Genomic DNA, 22,556 nt, shown 5'->3' with positions numbered 1-22,556 from the left:
TCGCAAGAGACGACTGTACCTGGGCAGGTTTTTCCCTCAAATGAGGTTTTCCCTTGTCCTTCGGCGAATGCGGTACAGGGGGTTGGAGGTGGGAAGGAAACAAATCGTAAAGACCCGAAAGGGTATACGAGAAGAAAAAATTTTTCTATACTATATGCAACCCAAGAGCAATTTTCCACTTGTTTACAATTGAAAACATTTGAAAATATCAAATCGAAACTTTCGAAATTGTCGATTTGAGATCATAAGTTTCAAAATAAATTTTTTTTTTGTTCTAAAATTACGTTTACGCTTTATCGTATCCTTGACACAGATGCATGCGTTGTCAACGTGTCGACTAGAATTCACCGGTTATCGGCAATTGGCTGATCGATTCATAGCCGTGTGTTTGTCCCGTGCGAACGAGAGTCCCCAGATTTGAGAATCGCGTGTCACCAGAATATCCCTCTTGCGCAATATCTGGGTCTCATTTCTATATAATTTCTTTTTATATTGTCGAGCAAAACGGATGCTAGCCAACTATTATCATCTCAAACCCCAGTTCCTTTTATAGAATTACATATTGGTATTGATTTCAATGATCAATTTGTGTCATTACTTAGTCTCTATTCATAATTTTCCCCAAGTCTGGGGTGCGATTATTCGTTGAATGCATCTGGAATGGATACTGGTGAGCTATTTTTTATTGGCTAGTCTCTCTGTTCGCGGGATGTGACAGCTTGTGATAAAAACTTCGCGCGAGCTTCTGTTGCAATAATAACCGCGCGGAGCATAATGTGTGTCGATAGAGGGGGAAAATGGAGAATGAAAATTTATAGATGAGAATGGTCGAGTGTTTTGACATTTGTATTCTAGAGTGAAAAAATATAACTATAATTTCGTTCGTTTCAACTGAATCAGCCCAATACTGAATTTATGTGTCTAGATTTTTCACGATTATATGACGAAGTATCGACAGATCCATGTGAATCTCTACGCTGTTTGAAATTTTTTACGGAAATTTCCAGTAAAAGTCTTGGAAATTTCTAAAAGGTATAATTTCCACTGAAATTTCGAGGAATTCCGTCATTGAAAATTCATAATGTCATGGAACAATCCGCGCGAACTGTAAATTTTAGTGTAATTATTCCGGGAAAATAAAAAAATGTGGAAAATTCAGCCAAAACTTGTCATTAATACAGTAAAAAAAAATGCATACATATATAATATTCGGCAATGTGAACATTAGTTATCTCCACATGTACCGTTCATTCATAAAAAAATTGTACCATCAAGTCAACACATTTTGTCGATAAGCAAAATAAATGAATTACTCTCGAAATTGGTCATTTAACCTCAATTTTCGGTGCACTAAACCAATACACGTTGCAACACAAATATATACGCTCCCTCTGACGTCATCGGCGTCGCCATTCTGTGTCTGGAGTTCGCGAGAGGTCAGGCTGGAACAACTTCCCTACGTCTACACGCATATCCCTGTGTTATCCGTGGGGAGACATCCTATCTACGACCAATTCATTATTTTCCTTCATCTTTTTTTCTTCTGCTGTACGTTCAATCTCGTGCACCCACCCCGTGTGAGAATCGGTATCATCCTCACGAGGGCAATTTAAAATTGAATGCCCTGGTCTGTTTTTAGATCCACTGGTTAGCGCATTCATTTTTATGGAAAGATGGCTGGATTCATGATGATTAATAGGGGCTGTCGGATAATTGGACGTGGAACACAATAAATAAGGATGGAAAACAAATGCTGGGGGATGGTTCAGTCAGCGATGGTTATCTGTCACTTTCGGGAAATATTCGGACAATTCAAGTGCTGCGGACGACATTAATTTCATCATTTTATGCGGCGTTTTCCATTGTTGAGGCCATCATTCAGGACAAATATCGATTTAATTGGATTTTATTATGCGACGTTGCAGGTGGGGGAGTGGGGTGAAACAGACGGAATTCAATCGAGAATATCTGCTGAGTGAAGGTGCGATTTGGGCGAGTCTGATCTTATTTCAGAGCTATAAAAAATGCCTTGAAAGTGTGGAAACATCTGGAAATTTCACTCTGGGATTCTCGAATTGTTGACGGTTGATGCTGATCTACAATAGGGGGAAAGATTACCTCTGCCGAAAAGCTATATGTTCCACGTGAAAATATTTGATGGAGTGGAACAGATGTACTTGAGAGAAATCCAGTAGCGAAGCGGTAAACCGGGTTAAGTCGATTTTTTCTACTGGCCAGTTTTTGACGAATATCTCGGAATCTAAAACAGATAAAAAAATTTTGTCAAGACCTTTTTTGTAATGTCAATTGAGAATCATAAAAAAGGTCATGAGAAAAATTTTGTTATCTCTCTTAACCCTCCAGTGGTCGCGCTATGTTAGGGTTACAGTAAAGGTCAAAATGAGGACGTTTCCCGAATTTTTAAACCTATTTTTTATATTACATAGACAGTTTCAAGTGACCCACATACGTCACAATTATAATAATAACCCATCGAATTCGTTTCGCCAATTCGAATGTCGATAACAAATACTAGTGGCTTACGAATGAAAAACCCCAGTGATGTAAGGGATCTTGATTTTTTCAAGCGAATGTAATTCGCTGAAAATATTCCATCCGTTTTTCAAGTTCCAGTGGAGTACAGAAGGTTGTGCTCCCGTTTATATATCAAACAAGAACCTAATACTAGCTTGTACCCTCAGGCCAAACAAAGAAACGTTTTTCCTGGACTATTTTTTTTATTTTCACCATTCTTTCGAGGTAAAGGAATAAAAACAGGGGAAAAACTTCTCTTTAAACTTCTGGTCGGACTAACAACTAATATAAAAAAAACCCGGAGGCAGTCGCAGTCTGTCTGTCGCCATTTACATTTTTTTCCGGCATTTTAATTTCTATATTGTCGGTAAGATGTGCGTGAAAACACGGAAATTCCGTGATAAAAGTTAACGTTTTATTGTTATCTTTCCGATGATGAATTGCAAGTGGGTCATGCAAGAATATGTAGATACTCTATAAAGTTTAGTTCATTGTGTCTGAGGCAGTTGAATGTTGGTCGTTACTGTATGCGGGGAATGTTTTAACGGTGGATATAAATACATGATAAAATAGTGGACGAAGGAAAATATTTGTTGAATTCAGTAGCGAAGCGGTAAAAAGGTTCAAGTGTTTTCTGACTATTGGCCAGTTTTCAATAAATAGCTCGAGATCTAGGGGAGATCGCACAATTTTTGTTAGATCCCTTTTTTGTTCAATTAATTGAAAATTCTGGGTAATTTAGTTTATTTTATTTTATTTAGTTTATGGACCACGAACATTTCCCAATTTTGTTAAAATTCCATGAATAAAAAAGTACATGAACGGTTTGAGTTCAAAGTGAATTAAAACAACATTGATCTCAACATTGATTGAAAATTCAAATTCATTTGCTACTTCAATTCCAGAAATGTTGTAACAATGTAGTTGTTGAGGTTCAACAGCTGATTTCCCATTAGAGTATGTTGTTTATAAATCCAAACATGCGAATTGTTTGATGGATGTGACAAGCCTATTAAACAAACGTGTCTGACGCCAGAAGGACTGCCACTACTGCCACGAGGATTTGTGCAGTGAGACACGAGCGACGATTGTGGACTCTCTCGACTGGCACAAGAAGACACCACCGTGTCACGGTCACAACAGTCAGGCATTCCCGGCCCCTGAACATTCCCGCTGGACGATGTCCTCGACACTAATACTGTTGTCATTTTTTCCACACGATGAGTTCACAATTATTCATAATTCATTGTTAAAAATTTTGCACTGAAATTTCCAGTAAGGATCTTGGAAATTTCTAAGAAGTAATTTCCACTGGAATTTCAAGGAATTTTGGGATTGAAAATTCATAATTTCATGGAAAAATTTGTGAGAACTGTAAGTTGCAGTTTAATTATTCCGGGGAAATTAATGAAAAATCAGGAAATTCAGAGAAATCTTCCCGTGAATTCCATATTACCAGACATTGGCATAATCATGAATTTTAATTGGAGTTAAATTTTGAATAAGTCAATTGTTAATAGTACTCATCAATTTTTAAATGATTAAATTAACCCTCCATTAAATATTGAAAATTTCGAATTATTTTATCAATTAATAATTGAGTTCAGAGGATTGACAATTTTTTGTAACGATTATTTGACGGCTACTTGCATTAGTCACCATGAAAACTTTCTAAACATCATTTGACACAATTTAAATGCAACATATTTTCCCCGATCAACTCCACAAAAGAATCTCTTGTTTTCTGTATCTTTTTTCATTAATTTCTTTGTTTAATAACCTAATGGGGTTGAACAATGAATGAATGAAAAATATCGGTGCAAAACATGGGATTTATGACGTTAACTAAGCATTCATTTTATAAAATGAAAACAGATTTATTAAAATAAATGTCTTTATTAATGCTCAATAAAAATATTATTGAAATGAATAGAAAAATTTCGAATAAAAAGTTTCACTCGAACAAATCTTTTCTGTCTTGCATTATTTATCATAAAAATTTTCTGTACATCATTTAACACAATTTAAATATAAAATGTTTTCCTCCATCAGCTCCACAAATGAATCTTGTTTGCTGAATATTTTTTCATTAATTTCTTTGTTTAATAACCTAATGGGGTTGAATGAAGAATGCATGAAAAATTTCGTTGCAAAACACCGGCTTTATGACGTTAACTAATGTACATTTCCTCTTCTATGCTGCCCATAACACAACGACAAATGGATTTCCCTCATGATTCACTCAGTATGCTACCGGGTTACAACGGTTGTTCCATTAGGTCGAAATGCACTTTGAAGTCAATGGGAATAATTTCGAAGGAGATGAAGCTTGCTTACAGCATCAAGGGTTTTTTGTTCTCGCAGAGTGTCAATTGCCGTGTCTAGACATAATCCGGGCGCGATAATTCGGTATTGATAAAAATAACAATCCACCATGTGTGTCAAGCCACAAGAATGTTATCAGATTTAACTCTCAGCGGTTAACAATGAGAATCCTCGATTAATAAATCCCTATCGCCCACTTGACTCTTGAGAGTTTCTAACTGCGACGTTGGTGATCGCCTTGGGTATTTCCCATCTCACAATCTCCGGATGTATTTCAATCGAGGTGAGAACGTTCATCGAACCGTTCGATCGTGTATCAATTGATTCAATGGGTTGAGGAATAGATAGGCTTTATCTTGGTGAAATATTTTTGTTGGAATTGAGCCTCAAAATATTTTCATTCTAGACGTTAAATATTATAACTAGGGGGCTACGTCGTCTGCTTGCTTCGCTCGTCACCCTCCAATGGCCCCCATACAATCCCTATATGATCCCCATTCTGATCCTCATTATAACCCTCGTGACCCTTGATTAATTTGGAGTACGAAATTTTCATCACCAGAAGTCAATTTGGATTTTTATGATATAGAGAGGTATATAGAGACCCTTATTTTGACCCTTAGCTTCTGAACCTCATGACCCTTATTTTGGTCCTCACGAATCTTATTTTGAGTCTCGTGACCCATATTCTGACTTTTATTGCCCTTATTTTGACCCTTGAGCCCCTTAATTTTGGAGTCTTAATTTTGAGTACCAAATTTTTATCACAAGAAGTCGATTTCGATTTTTATAATATAGAGAAACCCCATATGATCCCTATAACCCTTATTCGCACCTCTATTTTGACCCCATGACCCTTATTTTACCCCTTATTCCGACCCTTGGGATCCTGCAATTGACCCTCATTCTGACCCTCATTATAATCCTCGTGGCCCTGATTTTGACCCTTGTGAAACTTAGATACTCACCCTTAATTTAGGAGAAAATAAGATTATTATTATTAATTATTTTAAACTAAATTAATTATTATAAAAATTAAATTATTATTATTTGCGAATTGAGGAAAAATGACAAAACTCATGTGGAAATTTAACTGACAGTCGAGCGTTAATTTTTCCTCTACAGGACTCCTTTTTTTACGTGATGAATCATGACATTTCATTCACGCAAATTTTTATTTGTCTAGATTTTCCACGATTTTTTTAGGTAAATTTTTCCTCAGCAGTTCTCATCTTTAAAAGCATTCCTTTCGCCGTTGATGAGTTCAATATTCCAAGGGTTCAATTCTAATTGAATCAATTCGTTTTATTCTCACTTCCATGAATTGTCTCTGATTGAGGGCCACCTGAGCCTACTGACTGGGTTAAGGTTGCGACCGAGAGAATAATGTTCAACTATACCCGGAAAGTCAGACACTATGCAGGGTATATAACCGGGCCGACGTAAATATCGATCCAGTTCCATGAACGTTCACAATGTATCCAGTGAATTAACGGTGTTCAAGTTTTATATTTATTCGTAGAAAGGGGTGTTATACTGCGTTATTATTTAGTTGGAATATTTCAAAGGAAAAATTGGTGTCATGTAATCAAATACTATAACAACTTTGACACAATCATTTGGTATGAATTATGCGACTATACACACAAAGGAAAAATAGTTTTGATTTTCAGGAATCTATCAATTATTGGTAATACTGGACACTGACTGAAATGACCCTGCACTGAGAGAAAGAATGGCTTCTGCCGAAAAATTATATGTTCCCCTGAAGAGATGTTTTGTCGTGTTGAGTTAATTTACTCGTGGCCAAAATAGAATTTCATTTCACATGGGAAAACAATTCATCTGTTAGAAATGATTTGTTTTCTTCATAAATTTTGAGAATTATGTTGTTCCAAAAACAACTATAATTTGTCAGACATTTCAATTGAAAAAGTCAAATTTTTTTTAAATTTTTCAATCAGCCAATAGGAGTTGAAGAAAAATGAAGCGCTACGGCATTTTCCTCAGATGATAACTAATCTGGACTTGACGAAAATTTCTAAATGAATTTATAAAATCCAGGGTGAGTTGGATTACCTCTGTCGCGGAAATATAAGCAATGATAAAGGAAGTTTCACGCCGTCCAACACTCATTAACAATAGATTAAATAATGCATAGGAGCGGAAAGCTTCGTCTGTTACTGCAAATATGTAGCAGAAAGTAGGAAGTGGAATTACATCGATCGAAATAGCCCGGGATATCTACAGTCGTTGAGAATTTCTCACGGTCTGCACACTTTTTACGTAAACTTCACCCTGAACAGCAGTAAAGACGATTGTTGGAGACAATTGAATGCGGGTTTATTGAAAATTCGTGGGAATCAATGCCGGCGCCTCACAATAATTCATTCCTCCCTTGTCTCTCTCTATTTCGATACTTATGGATGGATTTGTATTGGGCGTAACAGATGGAAATAACAACGATCGAAGACAATTACTACGTGCCCTCAGAGGTAGAGTGTAATTGCAATGGCCTTCGATTCATTTTTATTGAGGGTGCAATGATTGACGGGAGTATTTTGCTTCCGCATGGAAGCATTCTATTCGTCAAATCTGAAATTTCCCATTTTTTGTGGCAGGATAAACAATTTTGGCCCCAGGAGTTCGAATATGCTATTTCTAGACTTTTTGTGTGTGTATGTGACCGCTCGTTCGTCGACGATAATTGAAAAAATAATTGTTTAAATAAATCCAATTGTGATTCAAAATATTCTTCACAATGCCGTGTCACCGAATTCAATCATGAGATTGATTGTAACCTCTGTTGTTGAGAAAAATTAGTTTGAAATGAATACTCAGGGAAAGGTAAAAAATTGTAACGTTGGGGTAATATTGGTTGCTAACGTTGAGGTAATGTTGGCTACCAACGTCGGGTAAATGTTAGCTACAAATGTTGATGCAATGGTGGCTACAAACGTTCGACCTATGTTGGCTGCCACCATTGAGGCAATATTGTATTCAATGAATCATTGAATTCAATTTAAAATACATCGTCATAAAAATATCATCCAAAAGCAAATTGCTAATTTACTAGCACAAATATATTGATTATGTTATGTAAAAAGCAATTTCCCACTTGTTTTCAATGTTATTCAATACATTCCCGTTATCAATGAAATTTTGTACAAAAAAAAATGTCACATAAAACGACAAATTTAGGTTTGATAACTCCTTAGCACCGACAATATTCTCAAATTAGAAACCGTCAATGTAATTCTCCGCAATTAATCCCACCGTAATTCCCCAGTTTCAAATTTTTCTAATTCGCCCATGCGAGCAACCTGGACTTTTATGAGGCACTAAATCAGGCCTCAAAATTCCTCCCGCCTCATCTTCACTCGGAGTTCCCCCATGTAGCCGGAAGGACTGCATATAACCTCGGCAGACGGGTGAAAATGAGACGGCTCTACTCTCTTTCCACGAATACCTATTATTTTTCGCTCTTATGTAAACGCGCCGCGGGTAGTGCAAGAATAGCCGGCCGATCGATGGCCTGTACCGCCACACGTTTTCAACACAACACACACCTGTACGACCATCTGACCTTCTTCCCCCCGCCCGCGTAGCGCAACGCAACTCTCGTGTATAATGCGATCGTACAACGCTTCGAACGTAAACTTGCTGGTACATTGTTATACTCCAGTGTCTTCATTATCGCGTTATTTCAACCCCCGTTTAAGCATGTGCAATGCAATTTAGTCATGACAATTTAGTATACAAATATTAAAAATATTACCTCTCTATATTATAAAAATACAAATCGATGTTTGGTGATGAAGATTTGGTACACAAAATTAAGACTCCAAAATTAAGGGTCACAAGGGTCCAAATAAGAATTTAGGGCCATGAGGGTCAAAATAGGGGTCACAAAGGTCAGATTAAGGGTCCAAATAGGTGTCATGGAGGTCAGAATCTAAGAGTCACAAGGGTCAAAATAAGGATCTCTATATATCTCTCTATTTTATAAAAATCCAAATCGACTTCTAGTGATAAAAATTTGGTACTCGAAATTAATCAAGAGTCACGAGAGTCAGATTAAGGGTCATGGGAGTCATATGGGGATCATACGGAAATCATATGTGGGGTATATGGAGGCGTATCCTCTGTGGCCCTGAGGCCCTTAGTAAGTGGAAAAACGCAATTCTGAGCCATTCACTTGTCTATAGGGGATCCAAATTTGGTTTTAAGGCTCTATCTCTCATAGTTTCCGAGATAATCGCGAAAAACGAAAATGCCTAAAAAAATTAATTTAATTCATCTTGTATAGGGCGTGGGAAGTGGAAAAACGCAATTCTGAACCGTCCATCTGCCTATACGGAACCCAAATTTCCTCAGGAATCGAATGGAATAGGTTTTAAGGCTCTATCTCTCATAGTTTCCGAGATAATCGCGAAAAACGAAAATGCCAAAAAAAATTAATTTAATTCATCTTGTATAGGGTGTAGGAAGTGGAAAAACGCAATTCTGAGCCGTCCATCTGCCTATACGGAACCCAAATTTCCTCAGGAATCGAATGGAATAGGTTTTAAGGCTCTATCTCTCATAGTTTCCGAGATAATCGCGAAAAACGAAAATGCCAAAAAAAATTAATTTAATTCATCTTGTATAGGGTGTAGGAAGTGGAAAAACGCAATTCTGAGCCGTCCATCTGCCTATACGGAACCCAAATTTCCTCAGGAATCGAATGGAATAGGTTTTAAGGCTCTATCTCTCATAGTTTCCGAGATAATCGCGAAAAACGAAAATGCCAAAAAAAATTAATTTAATTCATCTTGTATAGGGTGTAGGAAGTGGAAAAACGCAATTCTGAGCCGTCCATCTGCCTATACGGAACCCAAATTTCCTCAGGAATCGAATGGAATAGGTTTTAAGGCTCTATCTCTCATAGTTTCCGAGATAATCGCGAAAAACGAAAATGCCAAAAAAAATTAATTTAATTCATCTTGTATAGGGTGTAGGAAGTGGAAAAACGCAATTCTGAGCCGTCCATCTGCCTATACGGAACCCAAATTTCCTCAGGAATCGAATGGAATAGGTTTTAAGGCTCTATCTCTCATAGTTTCCGAGATAATCGCGAAAAACCAAAGTGCCAAAAAAAATTAATTTAATTCATCTTGTATAAGGCCTAGGAAGTGGAAAAACGCAATTCTGAGCCATCCAGTTGCCTATAGGGGACATGATAAAAAATAATGATAACATCAGATACCCAGAGAAATTAAGTATTGAATTAAAAAAAAAAACTCTTCATTTGAAATGTTGCAAATTATTTTTATTTTATTCGAATATTTCAGCAACATTTTTGTTGAAAATTAATAAATTTATTTATTTATTTCAATGAAAATAGTCTAATCAAATGAAATTAATAATCAATTTAATCCAAATCGAGTTTCTATTTATATTAATAAGCAATTGTTCGCAATAAAAAACATTTCATTTGATTATCAACAAGAGAATGAAAAAATAAATAAATAGATTGTTCAAAATCTCGAGAAAAGTTTTTAATTGGTTGGAAAAATGCCAAAACATAGAAATCAGAGATGAAAAATCCTATCAGAGTGATGGAATAATAACAATCATATATTTTACTAGATACAAATTAACTAAATTAGTTAACGGTATGCAGCGAACGTAACTAGAGAAAAAACTCAGAAAAAATATTTTTAAACAAACATGATATTTCATGAAAGAAACTCGAGAGAGGGCCGAAGGATACACGTGACCTGGAGGTGAATAACCCCCCGGAAACTCTCAAGTAATCCTCCAATTACAATGAACAAGTTTGCAGCCTCAGGGCGTGTGGGCTCCACAAGACACCGAGGATTTTTCATTCTTTCATTTTCACAAACATTGCGGAGAACAAGAGAACGCATAAGTACATTATGAATTCCATTCTCCCGTTTATTTTTAGCATTTATTCCTCGGGGTTCTCTGTGATGACCGTGTGGCCGATAAAGTTACCTCATGAATTATAATCAGGGACCACGAATGCCATCCAAAGTGCTCTATTTATTTGTCCGAGATAGCCACGTGGTGGTTATAACTTCACCGCGAAATCCCGAGGTATGCGGAGTATTCGCCAGTTTTGATAATTCGTCCATTATTTTAGAGCGAGTGTCGGGTCACGGCAGAAATTTCATTTTAATGAAAGATATTGCATTTCTTTCTATTAAGTTGGTTAATTTCCCTCAAGGTAGTCTGTTCCACTCTATCAAATATTTTCGCGTGGAACATACACTCCCAGAAAAATTATTTATTTGATTCAAATAATTTTTTCTTTCAACTAAATAAATATTTATTTGATGTTAAAAATTGATTATCATTTTGAATTAGTAATAAAATCGTCTAGATTTAACGTTTCCTGGATTAGGTTCATACGAACTTTTTCCACATAGCCCACGAATATTGTTGAAACACACTTTCGAAATTCTTCCATAAAATACATGAAAATGTGATTGTCTTACAATAAGAAAACTGTTTATTTGAAATCAATAAATTATTTGTTCAATATAAGTAAATCCTCTTTCTTGAAACAAGTAAACAAGTTTATTCATTTGTAATAAAAATATTCTTGAAATAAGCAAAAAATTTTAAATGGAGATTTTTATTTGATTCAAATTTAATTTTTTTTTTTAAATGTTGAACAATGAACTTGTCCTAGTGTATTTATTCAACTATCACTGGAAAATGTCTTCTAATTGCCCCAGCAAATCCAGAAAAGCCTCACGATTACCGGCCCAATGAGTTGGAGACCGAACGGTACAGGGTGTACACACGCCATAAGAGTCAGTTTGCACGAACGGGGCCAGGGGGCCAAGGCCGATGAGGGAACAAGGCGTAACTGGCGTCAAGTCCCCCCACTATCATCACCTGGGTTGACTGTCGGGTTGAATGCAAACCTCTTGGTGGTGCAGAAATGGCGGTAACGGTGGATTATAAATAACTGTGGATAGCAGGGCTACAATGCCACTGGCTACATTCCCCTCTCTCTCTCCCCCTCCCCCACCCCTTTCTTCTCTTCTGTCAGTAAACCAAGCCGTTTGCCACACGGCCATTATCATCGAGTGTACTATAATGGTGGATAGGTACTGACCGTTCCTTGCTGCACAGATGGGACGAACTCAGTCCACGAGTTATGGCGCCAACGTCCACGACCCTGTCTACTCGATCGCTGATACTCTAGATCCTGAAGTTGTGGATGACCGTGTTTCTGTTGGTTACTTGGTTACAATTATTCATTTTATGAATACGCTAGGTTGTCACGTGAGGAGTGACAAACAAGTGGGAAAATTGCTTTCATCAGAGCATAGACAGTACATTTTTTAATTTCCCGATAAATTCGTAATTTGCTTCCGAATGGAATTTCTGTGTCAATGGTTTTTAAATCGAATGCAATGATTTCATGAATTTCACATTGCCTCAATGTTGCTGTCAACATTATTCCAATGTCGGCAGTCAACATTGCCTCAATGTTGGCTGACAACATTGCCTTAATATTGGCAGCCAACATTGCCCTAACGTTTTGGAACCAACATTATGCTAATGTTGGCAGCTAACATTGTCTCAGCGTTTTATAACCAACATTATACCAATGTTGGCAGCCAACATTGCCCCAACATCACAATTTTGTATCTTTCCCTGTATATCGCTTTCAAAATAATTTTTTTCCGGACGTCTTAATTTAAGACGTTAAACTGAGACTAAAATATGTCTTATCCGCTAACTTCGTGATGACCGAAATATTTGAATGTCTTTCAATAAGACATCAAACCCGTGTAAAAACAACGCGTTTGATAGACATTTTCATAATGTCTTAAAATAATACAAGGTCACATAGGTTCATTTGATGGGGGTCTTATGGGGTTCATATAAGGTTACATGGGGGTCATTTGCCGTGGAAAGTGCTCTCGCTCCATTCAACCGTTTTTTCCCCAATATTTGGAGATAAAAATGAAGAATACTTGGGATGAAATCTGATGTCATAATACACAGTCGAAGTTGATATTGATCTTAGCCCTCCCCTGAATTCCCTCACTTATTTATCTTCCAGCAACTCGATACCCGAGTTGTTGGAGGCGCGTTTGTTGACATTCCTCCTGTCAATATCCCCGGAATTTCGCAAGTTTCAGCTACACGAGTGTCTGACAATCATAGAAAAATCGATAGGATGTTCTATTTTTCACTGCCAAAAGTCCTCTCAACCCAACAAAAGTACGATTATTGTCTTAGCTCACGTGTGAACAACATGAGCCCGCAAGAAGTACATTTTTCAACAATGATAGATAATCCTTTGGGACGTTACATCATTCACATCCGTTTGGCATTTCCCTTCTTTCGTGTGCTCGATTACGCGAAATAAAAAGAACCGGAAAGGAGGATTCGCGCCAGTCATGCAGATAGTCCGGATGGAATCCATACATGGACAGAAATGTCAGGATTTTTGTGGCAGAGCGATATAGTATATTTCGTAACGAGTGCAAAAAACATTTTTTCACGAGTTACGAACAATATTTTTCATCACAATGTGGCGGAAATTGGACTTTTAGGCACGCGGAGCGTGCCGAAAAGTTCACTTTTCGTGACAGTGTGTTGAAAATTATTAAAAAATTTTAGTTTTAGTTTTTTTTTCATTCCCCATATTCTGGGATGTGCATGGGGGATGGCGATATGGAAAAAGTTCTAGGGTGGCACTAGAAAAATTCCCCCAACAGCACAATAAAATTTCATTAGTTTTCCACACAGCGAGAAAAGTTGGTTACGAATTACGTAGAAAATCGTAGAAAATTGGACTGTGCAATTTCTCACTTGTTTTTTATTCATTTAATTTCATAATGATCTCTTTATATTATAAAAATCCCAATCGATTTCTGAAAATAAGGGTTACGATGCTCAGTATGAGGGTCACAAGCGTCAGATTAATGGTCATATGGGTCAGATTAATGGTCATAAGGATCACAAGTACAAGGTTCAGATTAAAAGTCCAAATAAGGGTCACAACTATCAGATTAAGGATCACAAGGGTCATAGTGAGGGTCAGAATAAAGGTCATGAGGGTATAATAAGGGTCACGAGGGTCAGATCAAGGGTCACAAGGCTCAGAATATCTCTCTATATTATAACAATCAAAATCGACTTCTGATTATGAAAATGTGGTAGTCGAAATTAAGAGTCACAAGGGTTAGAATAAGTTCTGACCTTTGTTAACGGTCATGGGGTTCATATGTATTTGATCGTGAGCTGTTGGGTCCACATGAAATAAAAATGAAGTGAACTGAAATGAAAAACAATCACATTGAATAATTTCATTCCTCTCTGTTTCAGAGTTTTGTGAGAAAATGAAGAGCTGAAGTGGTCACCAGTCGACCGTTATCGCCCGCGGATAACCCATCGAGCAGCTTGAAAACAACTCCAGAACAATTTCGAGCTGTTGGAAAAAACAGGAGAAAAATAAGTGAACGGAACGAGAGAGTGGTGTAGAGATGAGTGGGTGGAAGAGTTGAAGCAGAGTGCAAAAGGAAAAATCGGCAACCTGCCTCGTCTATCGCGACCAGCCACATTTCTCACGCTAAGGTAATAACACATTTACAAACTCCAGAAGACAACCACCTGTACGTCACAATGTACTTTTCATTCTTTTTAATCGAGGCTACCGTAAAAAAATTGGATGAGCTGCAGAAGGACAGATGATTTTTATAAGTTCTTTTTCCTTTATCGATTAACCCATCGCTTACCCAGCATAAAAGTGGATGCGCACACGGCGGTCAAACCTTGGACGATCACTGGCGCGTGTGATCTCATGCTAGAGTAGAGAGTTTATTCCTAGAACAATACAACCTGACGATTATTATTAAACTGTAGAGGCCCCTCAAGGTTACACTTCTAAAGGAAATTCGTTTAGACCTTTCCATTTTTATTCTTTATTATTTTTATGGTGTTGCTTTGAGATGAAAGAACCCTTCATCCGACTCCCGTGACCCTTATTTTGACCTTCATCACCCTTAATTTCGGAGTCTTAAATCCGAGTACCAAATTTTTATCACCAGGAATCGATTTGGATTTTCATAATATAGAAAAATATATACACGGAGAGAAATTTTCTAGAAAAAATTCTAGTACGAGTACTGAAAAAAATTACAATCCACCGGCTGTGAAGAATTCTAGTTCTGTTAAAGTAAAATTTCTGGGGATTTCTGTGAAATTTTCACAGAAATACGGGGAAAAATTCACGTTTTACCCAATAAAATTTCTAGTGCTGGCACTAAAATTTTTTCCTGGCCGTCACTTTGCACCTCTTTTCCCGTGCTAGCACAATTTTTCTAAAAAATTTCTCTCCGTGTATATAACCGAGTAAGTAAAAAATTCCAGGAGCAGAGGAACTATCAAATATCCCAGTATTTTTTAAAAGTCTGTTGCACAACATTTCACACGCCTTAATGCCCTCTCCATTTTTATTCCTGAATAGTCGGCTATTAGTAGTGAACACAGATATGCAGTTTTGTATTCGTTCAATAGTACGTGAAATGCCAACTCGTTAGCGGACCCGGAGTATTAACACGAGGCTTTACGATAACAGCGGTTCACCCTCCCTCCCTCACTTGCCCCACCGCTCCGCAAATCATAAACATCCGTCTGGTGGTTAGCATTTCCCCGATTTCAGTCTTCCCATTCTCCCATTTGCACCGCTTTCTCCCCGTATATCCGTTGTGGACACGATTTCCTCGGCAATTTTGAACACCAACGCTTTCCGTAATGGTGTATGGTACGTTGAAACAAGCCGAGCTTTTATACGGCTTTTGTTTTCCCTCGGAGTTGGCATGAAAAAGGGACCTATTTTCTCCCTCCGCTTTTTCCTTCCTTTATTGCGAATGATTTACCTCTTTGCCGCATTCGGTATTCTGAAGGGACTCTGGACCATTTTTTCCAGTGGGGCTGGGCAATATTCGAGAGATAATTAATTAAGCTGACAATTAGTTATTTATGACAATTAGTTATTTATAGGGTAATTATGGTTTATTAATCGTTGAGCTAGGGTTGGGGAATGAATGGTCGAGGGCATTGCTTATTTTGGAGTGTCAGAAGGGGAGAGTTTTTTGAAGTATTTTTAGATTATCGATTTGTGAGTTTGTTTGTTGAGACTAATTTAATCCATTACACGGAAAAATATAAAATTATTTTTACTGTGGGAACGTGGTAATGCTCAAGGGGAGACCACTATGCGCTTTGAAAGTCGCGGGCTATTTGAATGGGATTTCTCATACATTAAAGATCAAAAGAATTAATTGTCTATTTCTCTTTTGCCCCACAGATGTTTAAAATATTGAAAATAGTCCAGGGCCTCTAATTTTTGAGCTACAAAGCTTCATATTTTTCAAAATTTGTAAAAAAATGTGTGCAATAACAATTGCAATTACAATATAACAATTACGAATTATTTTTTTGAAATTCAACTCCTACACAGCCAATGTCTTTATTCTTTTAATAAAAAATTGCACCATTCATGTAAAATATCCCGGAAAATGTTTCTGAAATAATCGAGAATATATTTCAAATATTTTGGGGATAATTTTTCTGCATATTTTACATGAATGGCGCAAATTTTTATATTCAACAAAACGAAATTAGCTCTGCAGGAGTAGAATTTCAAAAAACTAACTCTCATTTTTTAACACCAATTTTTGACCCTTATGTTCTGACATTTAGTGCCTGACCCTTATATTACACTGAAGAGAGCTTGCTACAACCCGGACTGGTAGAAAAGAATAATCTTCGAATTGAAATACCCATTCCCTACACACAGAAAACGAATGTCTGAATTTCACACACCTTTTACATTTTTCAGACACTAAAAAACATCTGAACAAATTTTTATATTACTCAGACGTTTTTAAGTGTCTGAAAAATATCTAGGAAAGGTGTGTGAAATTCAGGCATTCATTTTTGCTGTGCAATTGAGCATGAAATATGCTCGAATCGGGTATATTTTATGCTCAATTCAGGTATATTTTTTCCGTGTTAGCTCTTGCTTATTATTATCCGCATGAGAGGATGACTCTGAGACTGTTGCATAGGTCTGTAAACACCCGTCTCATTGTATAAAAAAAAAAATATCACAGTGGTGAATTATTATTGCCGGAGTGGAAGATATTTTGCAGCAGAACAATGAAAATTCCCCGATAGTCCAATAAAATTTCATTAGTCTCCAAGATTCAACAATTGACCCCCAGCAATCTCCCCCGGAATCACCAACAAAATCCACAGAGCCAGAAATTTTCTAGTGCCACAACTTTTTTCGCGTTTTATTAAAAAAAAAAAACGACGGACTTATGAGACACTCTGCGCCTCGTTCCACCTCGCAACACTACAATATTCCCCGTACTCTCTTCCTCATCCTGCAAACATGAAACCCCACATGACAAGATGAAGGAAAATAAAATACATGAATGTTGGTGAGCCACGTGACGCAGTAGTATAGCCAGCGTGTGCCGCAACGCCCAGGGTATTGATCGGACGAGGGCATCAGCTGTATGGTTGGCAGCATTGCCCGGCCTGTACCATAGACAACGGATAAATGCCGACGTTCCCTAAATGCAATAGCTGACACAGGATGATCAGAAGTTTTGTCTGCACGTAAACCAATAAAAGTAATAAGAGTGATAGAATTCGAAAAATCAGTGACACACTGAGAGAAAAAATTAGTTCTGCCGAAAATTTATGTTCCCCTGAGGAGATCTTTTGTCGTGTTGAGTCAATTTACTTCCGAGCAAAACAGAAAGTTTCTACCAAATCATGATAATTTTTGTTGTAGTCATTGTTCTCGTGAGACACACGGAGAGAAATACTCAGTAAAAATTACGGAACAATTCACGTGATCCGCAATGGGGAATCGTTTTCCGGCTATTTTTATGGGAATGTTTATGGGAATATGTTCCTTTAAAATTCTCAGAGTTCGCGGAATTCAAGAAGGGAGTTTTTTTAATTTTCCTCATATTTCATTAATTTTCAGGAATAATTAAACTGAAATTTAGAGGTCCACGGATTTTTCTACGAAATCATGAATTGTCAATGAAAAAATTGCTTGAAATTTCAGTGGAAATGTTACTTGTCAGAAATTTCCAGGACTCTCACCGGAAATTTCAGTGGTAAATTTTAAACAGTGTATTACCCGATTATGACGGAGTTTGTTGTGGTTTCGGAGGAGTTAAGGGGACGATAGAACGTGAAAAACAGAGGGGAGAGGTGCTTTATGACTCGGAGGTTCGTCGGCTGTTCGACTGACCTCCAGTGTTACACTAACACCTTTTGATTTTACGCTAGTACGACCCAGACCCATGGACACCTAACACGAACCCCACTTTAGCCACACGCTATTGGCCACTTGCGTGAGCACACGCCGTATTGTGGCTCAAACTGGGTTTCTTACGAGCCCATTTTTTCTTTTCGTTTATTTCGTTATTTTTTCCCATCAGGGGAGATGTATTTCTCCGGATTAAAGGTCACTGCCAGTGTTTCGTCGCATTTTTTAAAATCAATTTTTGACTGGAATTCTCGGAGATTTCTTGGGAATTTTTATTGAGTATTTCATGAAATTTCGGCATTGAAAATTCTCAATTCGATGAAAAATCGATGGAACCGGGAAATTTCAGTTCAATTATTCGATGAAAATTAATAGAAATCAACAAAATTAAAGTAAATATCTCAATTGAGTACTGAATATTCATGTTTTTATTGAAAATTAAAAAATTGGAAATTTCATTGAACTTTAAACTCAAACCGGTCTTTTTCTTTTCGAATCCATTTTTCTTTTCGTTTGTTTCGTTGTTTTGTCTTTCATGGGAGATACATTTATCTGAGTTAAAGGTCAGCCAGTGTTTCATCGTATTTTTTGTTATCATTTTTAGCCGGAATTTCCGGTACACTTTATGGGAATTTTTATCAACTGACGCTTCTACTGGAATTTTATGAAATTTCGTAATTGACAATTGTCAATTAAATAAAAAAATCTATGAGAACTGTGAATTTCTGGTCAATTGTTCAATGAAAGTTAGTAAAAATCTGGAAAATTCAAGTAAATATGTAAATTTGGTACTGAATATTCATTTTTTTATTGGAAATTCAAACAATTCAAAGAATTCCGGCTGCTCAAAAATTTGGAACCCCACTGAATTTCAAACTCAAACCAGTTCTTCCCTTCGAGTTCACTTTTCTCTCCGTTTCTTTCATAATTTTTTCCTTCAAGGAAGATGTATTTATCTAGGTTAAAGCGTTCCGTCGCATTTTTAAAATCAAGTTTTTATCTGATTCTGACGCTTCCACTGGAATTCCATAGAATTTGGTCACTAAAAATTTTTAATGCGATGAAAAAATCGATGGAAACTATTAATTTCAGTTCATTTATTCCACGAAAATGAATAGAAATAAAGAAAATTCACGTAAACAACTCAATTTAGTACTGAATATCGATTTTTCAAAATTGAAAATTCACACAATTTGAACAATTCCTGCAACTGAAAAATGTGAAATTCGACTGAATTTCAAACTGAAACCAATCCTTCCCTTCGAGTTCATTTTTCTCTCCATTTACTTCGTTATTTTTCCTTCAAGTTTCATTTTTCTTTCAACTGAGATGTATTTATCCGCGTTAAAGGTCACTGCCAGTGTTTCCTCATAGTCGTGAGCAAGGAAGCTCGGAGATGCAAATGGAAACATCAAAGAGTCCAGAGTGGACCCCGAAATGAGGGAATTTCGCTCTTATTCCTCCGAGTCCTGAGTTGAAAGTTTAAGCAACGTCGGAATACATCGGACGGATTTTTCTCCTCTTTGATCTCACTAGTTTACTCCTTGACTCTCAGTTGCTAATAACACTACTCAAGTGGGCACTGAATGGGTAATGGATCGATGGGTGTGGGGGATAAATATAGATGTTGACATTTTTTCGAGTGGATGAAAAGTGTGTCATACCGAGTGTAACTAATTTTTCATAATACGGGAGGAATTGAATATTCCAGGAATGAGAAGGGACGAGCCCTTCGGTGATATTACGTAAGTGGATTTTCGTTGGTGCTGCTCCGATGAAATGAATGAAAGTATTAAGAAATTTATGGACGGAGGGAATTTTTCAAGTCGTAAACCTTCACCCCTCGTCATTAGGCTTCATTCCCCTCGGGTAAGATTCGTTATCGGTTATTTTATTCGGTGATAACCGAACATTTGGGCCAATCATCGCGTCATCGACGAGTATTATTCAAATGAAGAATAAATTCACACGCGTAAAATATATAAAATTATTGTGTAGAAAAGAGGCGGGTTTCGTCATTTTTTTTTATATTAAGCTTGATAATAATTCTGGACCCGGAAATTTTGTCGTCGATTCCGGGAAATTGTTGGGGTGCCGTTATTAAATCTTAGGAGACAAATGGAATTCTATTGCGCTGTTCCAGAATTTTTCCCATTCTTCATATGCTTTTCATAATGTCCTGATGTTAATAAAAATAAAAATAACAATAATAATAATAATAATAACAACTGATAAATAGAATTGTAGTATAATGTCATAATGAATGAAAAAAATGTCATTTAGGTCAAGGAAAAATGGCTCAGCTGTCAAATAATCCCTTAAATAAAATGTATGGATAAATGGGTATATATAATTGAATAAATTTCCAGCTATTTGAAGTCTGAACACGTTTCCAAAAAATTATTTTTCTCATCTCATCACATGAGGGGTAAGAAATGCTTTACATTCGGGGACAATATGTTGTTTTTATTGCATCCGAGGGAAAAAAATTTCTACACGGAGAGAAAAGTAGGATAAAAATTACTTAGAAAATCATGGTAAATTTTACTGTACGAAAGGTAATCGTGGAGTGAAATGTCATTCAATAAAAAAATATCTGTTTGTGGAGGAGATTTTACGATTCATTCAGTAAAGAAAACACGAACAGTAAGTTGTCCTCCACAACCAGTATTTTTTATTGAATTACAATTTCCACGATTACCTTTTGTAAAGTAAAATTTGCCGAGATTTTCCTAGATAATTTTTGTCCAACATCTCTCTCCGTGAAGGCTTTTGCAAGTTAATAATTCAGGATTCGGAAGTATGAATGGAATATTCTCGTTACGTTGGATTAAGAGAATCCAATTCCCAAGAGATGACTGTGTAGAGGTGAAGAATATTGAATTAGCATCTTGAATTGAAAATAATTGCATTGTCCTATTTTATTTTTAAATTCAGAACTAAAAAAATCCAAAATGGAGAGAATTTTTGGTTGCCTCATCCACTTTATTCAAATAAAGTTCATTTAATTTAAATAACTGAATGAACTAAAATAACTGATCATCTTTTGTATTCAATTTTCATGAGATTGATCATAAATATTTGTATTTCAAAACAAATTGATGTTAAAGGGCGATAAATTTTTCGGAATAAAAGGGGCAAATCTATTTTTCCAATACCCTCCCTTCGTAGATTTCACTTAATTATTTCACTCCACCCCCTCAGGCAATAGAAGATTCCGAAGTCGAAAGACTTGATAAAAATTTGCATTCAAACATTTTACCGAAGTATTCCCTGGATACGAAGGCAGAGTAAAATTGTAGTGTCTAGCGTAATGGCCCCTGGGAGGATTGAACCAGCGATTTTCCTCCACCTTCATTTACTCCGCGACTCCGTATTGTATAATTTTTCTTTTCACGCGGGGAGGGGTGGTGAAGGAGTGACGAGTGTGTTGTAAATTTTATTAGAAGCGTGTTGAGACTTTAAATTTCTACGTAAAATAAAAACAAGGAAATTCACTGAATTTTTTCCTACCCCATGCATACATTCTACTTCGGATTTCCTGGTTGTTACAGATCAATTCTACACTGATAAAAAAAATGAAAGGATTCAATTGTTGTTAACGAGGCTTCTCAACTAAACTGACAGAAAAAATTAATTTATTAATTAATTCTTGAGATACATTTGATTGGGAGAAATCGAACTTCTCTAGAATTGAAAGTCCTTTCATTTGCCACAATAATGAGAGTATTTGATTTTTTTCTAGCTAAAAGTTTGCTGACTCCAGAAATTTGTTGGTTTGCTCAAAAATTAAAATTATTCTTGTAACTAAATACGTTGCTACCTCAATCAACACGATCATACGTTGTTCCAAGTAAATTAAATATTAACTGTGTGGAGAAAAATTCATTATTCGCCTCCCTCTTTTTTGCCCCTCTATAAGGTGAAAAAGACCTAGAAATGGATTTAACCCCACAATGACTTGACTTGTTCGGCAATTTTTCTCCAATTTTTTTTCTCTGCGTTGAAATACACTCGAGTCATCTACCTTAGGCTCCTTGACGAACCCCTCCGGAAAGCTTTTCGTATAATTGCTTCAAGGGGAATCGCTTCAATTATGCAAATTAATTTTCGGGCTGAATGAGATTTTTCTGGGGAAACGTGTCACGGAAAGTTCAGGCCCATTGTACGTTGATAAAATATCAGAGCCGAGTGGTCAATCGATACGACTGAATCATTAATGTTTCATCGTTATACCGTATGTTACACGGAGAAAATGTGCAATAAAATTAGTTCCAAAGATATGGGTCTAATTTAACCCGCAGAATATAGAAATGTGATGAAAAAAACCTTTTCATTTCATGCGCATAAAAAGGCTAATAAA

General features: G+C 36.6%; 1 protein-coding gene across 3 annotated transcripts in view; it reads left to right on the top strand.

Moving 5' to 3' along the window:
• Window positions 1–22,556, top strand: part of LOC107040633 (glutamate-gated chloride channel) — a 97,443-nt gene that overhangs the window by 32,197 nt on the left and 42,690 nt on the right. For all 3 annotated transcript variants that reach the window (XM_015260782.1, XM_015260781.1, XM_015260783.1), the window contains exon 2: window positions 14,221–14,469. The gene's annotated coding sequence lies outside the window, so the exon portion shown is untranslated. The remainder of the gene's footprint in view (window positions 1–14,220; window positions 14,470–22,556) is intronic.

This window comes from Diachasma alloeum, unplaced genomic scaffold (assembly GCF_001412515.2).
Source record: "Diachasma alloeum isolate Michigan unplaced genomic scaffold, Dall2.0 Dall_scaffold_00339, whole genome shotgun sequence".
Lineage (NCBI taxonomy): Eukaryota > Metazoa > Arthropoda > Insecta > Hymenoptera > Braconidae > Diachasma > Diachasma alloeum.
Note: the sequence above shows the minus strand (reverse complement) of the source record. Positions and strands in the feature narration are given on the sequence as shown.